Source organism: Akebia trifoliata, chromosome 7 (assembly GCF_017979445.1).
Source record: "Akebia trifoliata isolate Shusen 1 chromosome 7, ASM1797944v1, whole genome shotgun sequence".
Classification (NCBI taxonomy): domain Eukaryota; kingdom Viridiplantae; phylum Streptophyta; class Magnoliopsida; order Ranunculales; family Lardizabalaceae; genus Akebia; species Akebia trifoliata.
In genome coordinates, this window is record NC_141381.1 from 3,862,269 (window position 1) to 3,873,225 (window position 10,957).

Sequence of the window (10,957 nt, forward strand, 5' to 3'; positions counted from 1 at the left end):
AGGGAAAAAACATAGGTTTTCTAAAGATCAATATTGATTTTAAAAGAATTTTCTGGGAATCCCTAAGAGTATTGTGGGGGAAATTCTTAAACATGGACACGTGGCTCGAGTAATGCCCGGAATTAATGATTTTAAGCTCGGATAAATTGCTACTTCAGCTCAGTTGATTAAACTTTTCGGGTGCACCGATGTCTAGCTCAGACCTGAGCCACCGACCAGTTAAGTAGTGTGACAATGACAGTATAAGTCGGCAAGACGGATCTAACAGATGTGCCATTGATTGACAGCTCTAACAACCCACATCATGTCAGATCAAGTTTGATTATTTCAGAAGTGGCAGGGTAGCATCAACAACCCCTGCAGCTGACATGTCAGGGAGTGAGCTAACTGCCCTTAGTAAACTAACTGCCCTGGGTCATTTCAAAGGATGGCACAGAAAACGATCAAGTTCAATGCTTATAAAAGGAAATGGACTATGGGTAAAAAATGTTAGAATTCTTCTTCTCTCAAAAAACTAACTTGCATTAATCAACTTGTCTAACTTGATCGTCAGAGTGGGCTAATTTACAGGTCTGCCCGGACTAGGAGAGAGGAGAAGTATAGAGCGAATTCTTGCATCTACAAGTATCCTCACATCTCAATCATTCATTTGATAGAGAGTGAAATATGACTCCTAAGAACTCAACTCATAGGCCTCTAAGAATATGATAAGCAGCCTTAGTTATCTTTAGACTCATGAGTGAGATAGTTGATGTGAATCATCCATCACATTCACATTGACTCATTCAATATTTTCAAAATATCAACTGAGCCAATTGGATTTTGTATATTTTATACATACAATTATTAATTTAATATTTTATCTATATATGAATAAGATTTTGTGACTGACCATTTTCTAATCCATCTTATTATAGAAAAAATTTTAATTATTCAAATATAAATATAAATATTGGGTTTTAAAATGATGATCCATAGCATATAACCTGCTTAAAAGAATTGGTACCGAAGATGTACAACGGCAAACCCACTTGATCTCATCTTAATCTGCCTCCGAGTCAAATCCTTGTGTCACTTAACTTGGCTCACTACCACCAGGGGCATAGCTAGGATTTTCTCCATTTTGTTTTGTTTTGTTTTGTTTTTTTTGAAATTTTAAATAAGGGCATTTAGGTTATTTTTATTTAGTCTATTTGAGAGTACCTAAGTAAAGGAGCATTGTCACGAGTTTAAAAACATAGGGTATCCCAAATATTCATTAAAACGAATTCTCTCATGGAAGAAAACAAAATGACCTCATTATCTTCGTCTTCAACTTGAAGTTAAAATCAACCAGTTATCTTCAACCTCTCGAAAAAAATCATTCACCCTAAACTTCAACCTCAAGATTACTCGTACTTCAAATCTAAACAATAAGATAGGGTTTTTGAAATGAAAGATGATAGGATTTTATATATATATATATATATATATATAGAAATTTTTTGAATTTTCTGCAAGGAATTAAGGTGGGATTCAAAATGATGGACTGAAGATGAGATTAAGTAGATTAAAATTGATTTACTATATAGGATGAATAAGATCCTGAAGGTGACAGGTTTCAAGGAGTAAAATTAATTTTTTTATTATTAAAGATTGAAAAATTGAGGGTATTTAGGTTGCTTTCAATTAGTCAAGAAAGCAAGCAAAAAGTCAAAGGGGTATGTCATAAATTTAAAAAAATAATAATAGGGGATCTCAAATATTAATCAAAATGTGGAGGGTGTCTAAATCACCCCAAATTAAGGGACAACAAGAAAGTGATAGAGGACATGTTTAAAAATATAGGGATATTTCAAATATTCCTCAAGATTAGAAGGGTTTCTAAGTCAACCAAAATATTGTGTGTGTGGTGGTGGGGATGTGGGATACAAAATTGAGTGGAAATGGAGGGGCAACACTGTCAAGCCGTGAAGGGGGCATTAGTTAGGAAATATGCGGGGCACAAATAATGTTAATTTATAGCAAGGGCGGAATTAAGGTGCTTAAGGGTGTAATTGCCCCACTAGAACTTTGAAACAGTCATGTATTTTTAATTAAATACATGTCTCATTTGCCCCCACTCACTCATCTCCCTCTTTATTTACCCCCAGCCCCCTTACAGTCTTTGAAGATGACATTGTCTTTTGATTGGGTCTTCACTCATGGACTAATTGAAAAATATCTAAATAGCCTTTCTTCAACTTTCAATAAAAAATCTTTGAATTTCTCTTTAAAACTATTCGTATTCAAGCTTTTCAATTGTACCATTAATTATAGTTTGCCCCCACTATAATAAAATCCTCACTCCGCCCTTGGTTTGTAGAGGGGCAATTTATATTATTCAAATAGTTGAGGGGGGCATTAGTTGAAAAATATGGGGATATATCAAATAATGCTAATTTATAGAGGCGCTACTTAAATTATTCAAAAAGTAGACCACCACCCCTAATTAGAGATTTTATTATAAAAATATATTAATTTGATTATCTTTTGAAAAATAATATCTAAATTTTGCAGTGTTTTGCTGTTGTTGTTGTAAAAGTATGCCTACTGGGCTTATCGAATTCTTAATCTAAGTGTTGTGATGTAACTTCAGTCCCCATTATACAACACTTGTAGTCCAAGCTCTCACTACATTTGTCTAAACTTATGGTTGATATTACAGAGTCTTTTGAGCTTATTACGTGGCATTTTTTGATTGGAGATTAAACACATTGGGTTGCGTGCTAGATAGAAAATGACTTTTATACAAGGCGATCTGTTTTAAAGTCCAATCAAAATGTGTCACGTAAACATCGTTCCTATTCTATAGGAACGGGACACCATTCTGGATTCTTATCCAAGGAATAAGATTGAATAGATTATCCCAAATCTACCTCCGTCGTGGTCGTGGCAAATATGTTTGAGCTTTCATGGATTATTTGGGCTGGGTTCCTAGGCCCAATTAATTATCGGGCAGGACCAGTCAAGACCCGATTTGGAGATTGTTTGAGCCAGGCCCGGTAAAACAATTAAATGGTCCAGATTTGGGTTAGGACTTTTAGGCCCAATTATTATCGGGCTGTTTATGGCCAATTATCATCACCAAATATTGTCCCAACTATTTCTAATTTAAATTGTCTTTATATGCCCTTTAAGTGGTAAGAAAAACTATTTTTCCCAGTTTTTATATCTTACAAAGAGTTAAAATAAATTAAATTTTGTAGAGGTCTTTTAGGAAGAAACAACCCAAAACCATCATCTCCTAAGATAAGGACTGTAATAAAAAAATCTGAAATGTCCTGATTTAGAATTATTGGAAGTATTTACTCATGCATAGTTATTTGGTTAAATGAATCCTATTCGTGCATTGAAATTTGTCCAGAGTCATGTCTTCTATTTACATTGAGTGATGATAATCTGACTTAGGCACATGGCAATTCAATTGACTTACTTGACATGTGAAGCTCGGGAACCGTAGACATGCTCTTCTTTGAATATAGAACTACGGTTCCCCATAAAAAGGTGCAGTTTTGTATCCCAAGAAGAATAGATCTACGATTTCTAACTCTGTCACGTCAGGTAAGTCGACTGAGTATGCCACTAGCCTAAATCGGATTATCACGACTCATTTATATTCGATACCCAATACCAATTGATGTTGGATCAACTATCTTTTTTAAAAACCTTGCATTGAGTTTGATCAAGAACTTTGCACTTAACAATTATAAGAACCAATGCTTCTCTAGATGTGCCAATTTGTTGCTCCTATTAATATAAAAAAATTAATATTATGGCACCATTTTGGCCCATGAACCCCATGAATATTCAATTGGATCAATATGTTCAAAAAATGGAAAAATTACTTAAAGGACTCTGGCGGAGGGAGGGTTTTTTTTTTTTTTTTCTAATTAGTTCCTAAGTTTTAGGGTCTCTCTTAATTTCATTTAGTAACACTTTTATTTTTAATCAGTCTTGAAGCCCATTTTTCACAATTCAATGCCCTAATCATTTGAACTCACCATTTTCATCCAAAAAAAAATTGAATTTTTAGTAACCCAATCAAGTTTCGGAGACTCCATTCCATCGGAAAGTCATTATTTCAAGTTTTTAGTCAATCTTTCCATGAATTTTTAGTCAAAAAACACAAATGGGTGCATTTTACCATTCACAGGTTCACCACTTTTTATTGTCAAGTTTGACATTTTTTATAAATTGTCGAATTCGACAATAAAATGTATCGAATTCGATAATAAATAAAAAGTGGTGAGTACGACAATAAAAAGTAATGAGTTCGACAATAAATAAAAAGTCATGAGCTCGCCAATAATAAGGGACCATTAAGAAATAAAAAGTTTACTAAATGGACTATCAACTTACTGCCCAAAACTTAATAAATAAATCCCTCCGTCGGGGTCCTTTAAGTAATTTTCCAAAAAAAATTTATCAGTATATCAAGGTAAGATTTTCGTTCCATAAAACTAACTAAACGAATGACTAAGAATCAACATTTAGAAATGATCACTGAAGATCAAGCTGATTGGTTTCATATAAGTCCACCAAATGATCGGCCTATAGGATTAATGGAACGAAATGTACTCTACGAGGCATTGCAAAGGTTACATCGTATTCATTTTTCTAGAAATGTGATCTATGAATTTACATAGCTCACTTTAATTGTAAAAGAAATATTTTCAAGGAATTGAAAAAATAAATTCTGATGTTTGATTCTAAGGAAAATGTCATATAAGAGTTGGTTCTTAGTTTTTGGGGTGGGGTTATATTGAGAGTATAAAACTCATTTGTCTGGGGGTTGATTTGGAAAATATTTTCCCAACAAACAAGTTTTTCAGGAAAATGATTTTCTTTTGAAAATGTACAATCATAAACTCGTAAAATTTAAATTAAACCCCATTATTTTCTCCTTCAATCATGCAAGCCCTGTGTAGTTGAGAATTATATATGTAGGGGTAGGAGATTGTTGGGCCCACTGTGAGACAAACATGTTCATGAACCTATGTTTAAAAGTCCAAAACTCAACTTGAATTGGAACAAGTCGAGTCAACTTTGTAAGTCAAATAAATATATGTTAAAGACCTTTAAATATTTTTAAAGTTATATTTATTGAAAAGTGGCTGTTAAATATGACATATAAAAGTATCCAAATTTCTTAATCCAACTCGATAGATTAGTTCAATTAAGTGAACTCAACTCTGTGTCATTTCGAGTCAAGAAAACTAAAACTTTGGTATGAACGCATTGAAGAATGCTTTTTATTTTTGGACAAGGCTTGTGTGAAAGAGGAGACAAATTGTGATGGAAGTGATCATTCTCACCACACTCTTTGGTTTTTTAAACTTCAATTCTCCTTCAAAATCATTGTATTTATTTTCTCATAATCAAATCACATCAAATAAAGTTAGAAATTCATTGATCCAACACATTCACCTATTTTTATTTTTATTTTTTAGGTCTATTGATTGAGATATTCAATTGGTGACAACTGGATATAGGTCAAAGGAAAGTGTCGATCAAAAGAAGAAAAAAAAAAGAGAAATTAATCAAAAAATAATGTGGGTTCATCGATAAATAATAAATGGTTGGGGTCCATTATTTACTCATGAAAAATGAATTATTAAAAAAAAATACCATAAAAATATGAATGTTGGGAAAAATTAATTATTATAAAATATTTATAAAAAAATTAAAAAAGAAAAAAAAGGATATTGAAAACTTTAGTGATATAGGTTTACTTATTTTTTTTTTTCTTAAAAACTTTCTATCTTACAATTATTATTCCTACATCTCATCTTATTCATAGATTTTTAAAGATCGTGACAACCATTTTCATGAATCTTATTGTTAGTTACGCACAGACATATAACCTCAGGATATCATCTTCAAGTCTTATTTTTGCATTGATGTCAATCTTTTCAAGAGCTGGCATTTTTTCACATCTCTCATATCCATATGGTGCAACGAGACGCTTGACTTAGGATTGATATCATTCTCATTCTTTAGATCGGATAAATAAATTACTCCCCCTATTAATCTTAATTTGATGATCATGAAGTGCATACTTTTTTTTTTTAATTGTGCTCACACTCAATACAATCTAAATATTCATAACCTCATGAAAATGTATGTAAAATCTTGAAAATTTAGGTTATCCAAATAGATTTTTTTTTTGCCAGAATTAAAATAGATGGGTAGTATAGATAAATTCATAAATTATATTCAAAGTTTAATTTTCTTTTAATATAAAAAAATAAAAATAAAAAAAACATACATGTACACACCATCACTATGATGGGTGAAGGTTCCTTGAATATGGTAAGAAATATTGGAAGATTAAATTGATGTGACTTGCTTTCAAATTATATAATTTAATATGGAGAAATGTCACTCACGTCTATAAGTGTCCCTTTTCTTTGGTTGTTTATTGCTGTATAAGAAAATGAGTGACAGTTGGGGTCGGTGGGTGGGCATTGGGTAAGCGCACTTGTCATTTTCAGTCCTCACGCTTTGCCCCTCACTTATTCCCACCACTCGAGATCATCCTCAGTGCATGTAAACTTCCAAAGTGAATTCATTTTGATGCCGATGTCTATGTCAAAAAGTTTGATACAGACGTCTTTTTGTAGGTGTAACTTGTGAGTGTGACAATAGGTTGAATCATGTCGTGTTATATGGTTAAAGTGTTCTGCATCCAAACCCGACCCATTTAATAATCGTGTTAAAAACTTAAATCCAAATTTAAACACATTTATCACATAGGTAACATGATCCGACATGTATAATGTGTTCGATAAAATTCTAACTTTAAGGTTATGTAAAGATTTTAAATTTCTTTTTGAGGACAAAGTTGTCCAAAATCTTTAGATTTTAGAGATGATTTTTGAGAGAGTTCAACTTGCTAAACTAATTTAAGTAAGATGTCAAATCTTATTAAAGGTCAGCGAGCCCACATGGATTATCATATTGACAATCCAACACCTCCTTCTACATTTCATTGAAAAACTCATTTAGAAAAAAAAAAAAAAAACATTTATAGCTTGAATTAAGGTGCTGAAAATAGATGGTTACCAAACTCAAAAAGTAATTATTTTTCGAAAAAAGAAGAGAGAGAGAGAGAGTGAGAAACTTCTTAGAATTTTGTCCTGTACATACCTGTAGTATTTAATCATATTTCAAATGTCACAAGGTAATGTAATCAGGAAACTTGATTTCACACTAATCCTCCCATCAAGTTATAATTTTGTAGGATCCATTTTATTTCTTTTACACTTCACTCCTTATAACTTTACTATATTTCATCTTTTACCTATTTAACTTATTTTATTATTTTTCATCTTTTACTTATTTAATCTTAAGTTTATTTAATAATACCTCAAACCAAATCAGACTTGACCTAAACTTACTAATTTCGTGTCGTTTTCTAATCGTGTTTGCAGATCGTGTTAAAATTGCCACCACCTACTACAGTATATTTTTTTTTTCACTTTTACCCCCTTAACCCAAGAGAGGATGCTCGTGTTGTAGGAATGGATGAGCTCTACTGTATATGTATATATATAATGAGAAAGTTCTATGAAATTCTAGCAAAAAATGGATAATTTTAAAAATATTTAAATAATTTTTTGTATTTGAGATTTCTCCTACGTTTCATGATTTAAAACGATTAATAGCACAATAACTAAATGTGTCAAGATAGATTAAGTGGGTTGACTATGCTAACCTAGAAATGACCCATTTACTAACCGTGTTAGACATATCAATATTTTTATGAATCAAACACAATTAGGCTTGACCAAGCCCACTAATTTCGTGTTGTTGATGAGTCATGTTAAGATTTCTATCCCTACACCCTCGTAATTACCTCTTGTAGAATTGATTCAGAAACAGCGGTAAATTTTCAAAGGAAAAAAACCCCTCTAGGTTTTCGTAAATGGTTGAGATACTCATTGTATTCCCAAACTGATAACAAGTCCTCCTTGATTGTGGTCTATTATGAGAGACTAACATAACATAACTGAAATGCTCTCATCATAGATTTGATGCAGTGAAAGTTTTAAACTATTTTTATTATAAATGCCTGTTGTATTTCTATTATAGCATATACATTTTTAATAGAACTAAAAAGTGTATTTGAGAAACTTTTTTAAGGAATTACCATAAGACAAATCTTGGGTATGGGATTTTCGTAGGGTCGAGTGTTTAGGTCTAATTATAGTGTTTATGCTTATAAGAAATTTGTGATCGACTCAAAGTCCATCCTAACATTCCCATACCCACCTCCAAGGGAGTGGGGTCAGTGGAAAAACTAGCTAGGGGCATGGATTTGCTCCCCCTAATCATGTGTTTGAAATAGGGTGACTCTTGAATTATCTGTTGTTCATTGGGAAACTTCTATAGGGTTGGGGTGTGTAATCGTAGGGATTAATCCATATCTCAAAAGGGATGTGGAATATCTTATATTATCAAAAAAAGAAAAAAAATTCCCATACTCAATGATGAGGATTTAAGTGAAAGCTTTACCAATCTAGATTCTTGGGTGATATATATGGTTGGGGTGTAGTTTAAGGGGCTTTAGGGCTTAAATCAGAAGGCAACATTAACTTTAGTTTGGTGGAGATAAGTCATTTGTTGGATCGACATATGTATGATGGGTACTACGATAATGCTTTTGAGACCTCACATGTAGTGTGGGGATGGCACATTGTGTTAGGGTAGTGAGGATGATCGAAGATAGTAAAAAGGAAATGATTCTAAAACAAAGTAAATTGGGTCTTGGCTAGGGTTGAAATCATAATTGGAATGAAAATTTTCAAAATTGATTGGACCATAGCAGACTTAAGTCAATTTATATTCATTTATTTACCACAAATGTTTATTTTTATTATTCCCCTGAAGTACCTTCATTCATTTTTATAAGGAGAGAACCTTGACAATATTCGATAATTCACATAATCAAATCTAGTAAAACCACCGATTCAATTTTTAGCACTAACCAAAATTATTTATTGTCTATTTTTATTCAAGGGTCAATCCAGTATGCTTCAATTATTATTATTATTTATATTTTTTTATGACAAAGTTTCTAGACCCGTAGGCCCAAGCGGCAGGAGTGAGGCAACTAACTTCTTAGATCGTCATATCTTGCCCAAATCCCTCAGGTACATGCAATACCCCACAAATCGCACATACCAGGTAAACAGAGATAAATCACTAAAGGTGGCCAACGAGAGGGTTTGAATTCAAGAGTTCTACCTTTTCGAAAGGATGCCTTGGCCACTCAGAAAACACTAATTAATTCAATATGTTTCAATTACGTGTTTATAAAATTGCCTACTTTAATTAATTCTATTTTTAAAAAAATATTTTAAAAATTCTATTTCATTTCATCTTCCAATAAAAAAAAATATCTACTTTTCAGAAGTCATATCATATCATAATGGTGTGAGAATAAAACATGACTTTGGTAGGTTTCATTTTGTATGAATAGTCGATTCTCATCACTGTATTACTGTGTGAATCTTTTTTCATTCGTTAAATATGATCGTAGTGCCTCCATTTTATGTGAGCAGGCACAGAGAGACTTGTTATATCAATGCCACTTTTCTGTTTTATTCTTCCATCCTTGAGTATTCAATTGAGTAAAATATATGAAAAATTATATTGATCTTATCTAATGAAATGTTGGAGGAAATTAAAAAGTAAATCATTCAAGAATTGCTTCTTAATACTGTTTAAGAAGTTTTATTTTTTGGATTTAATTTAATAAAATTGAAATGAAATTAGCCTCATCATACATTGTATCAAATGCTTTTTGTAGATTTTAAATTTATGGATAACAATTCTTTAAGTTAAAAATGTTACCGGTTTAATTTGAAATTAGAATTAACATAGTTCATGACTATAATATTTTACCCTAAAATATATATTGTTTAAGGTGGAGATTTAACCTAGGAGTTCAAATTTGACATTAAGAAATTTTTGTGCTAATCTGACGAACGTATGATGACACGACACGAATATTAAAAAAGTATTTTTAACTCCTAACCTATCAAAAATTGCCTCCCTAAATAATTGTATATCCACAATCATGTTGCTTATTATTTCCTTTTCATTTACGACTAATCAATTTTATTTACATTTTAATAAATTAATTTACTTTGGTATGGTTGAATAAAGTCATTTGTTTTACTTTACGAGTAAACTGGACTTTGAACCATGACCTTAAAGTTGTTTTGCAAAGTCTCAAACCAACTGAGCTATGGTTCTAAGCCCAATAAAATCAAGAATTCATATATTTTCATTAACACAATAATCTAAATATTTCTTTAAGATAATTATTTGGAAAAAAAAAAAAAAAAAACAGAATCTTCCAAGTGACCAATGTTTTAAGGGTTTTGTTAACCTGTGCCTTAAGGGAACATGATTAAGATGCATCAGAATGCCTTAAAAAAAATATACCAAATATACCCTCAAATGCTTATTTTCAAGGCATATTTAATGGATCTTAACGTGTGCCATTAGGACAAACATTAACAAAACCGATGATTCTAAGGAATTTTTACTCCAATAGTGTTAGTATTGCATAACATGTGTCTCTGACATAGTATATTTAAATTATTATTAATATTTAAAAAATTAAATTATTTTTTAATAAAAGAATATAAAAGGTATTAGGGCTGCAACTTGGAGCCCTCAAACTAGATCCGTGGGTTGAACCCAACCTTATGTCAGGTCTAGGCACAATTAGCTTGGTTTCAGGTTCAAGCTCAGGCATAGGCATCAGGTTGCCTGATTTGCTTGAACCCAAACTTAATAGGGCTATAATTTAAAAATATTTTCTTATATCTTTATTTCTTTCTCATTTATTGTTCATATTTTAAGTCGTATGCAATTTTTTTATATATCTATAATCAAAACTAATGTGTTATTATCTTCGTCA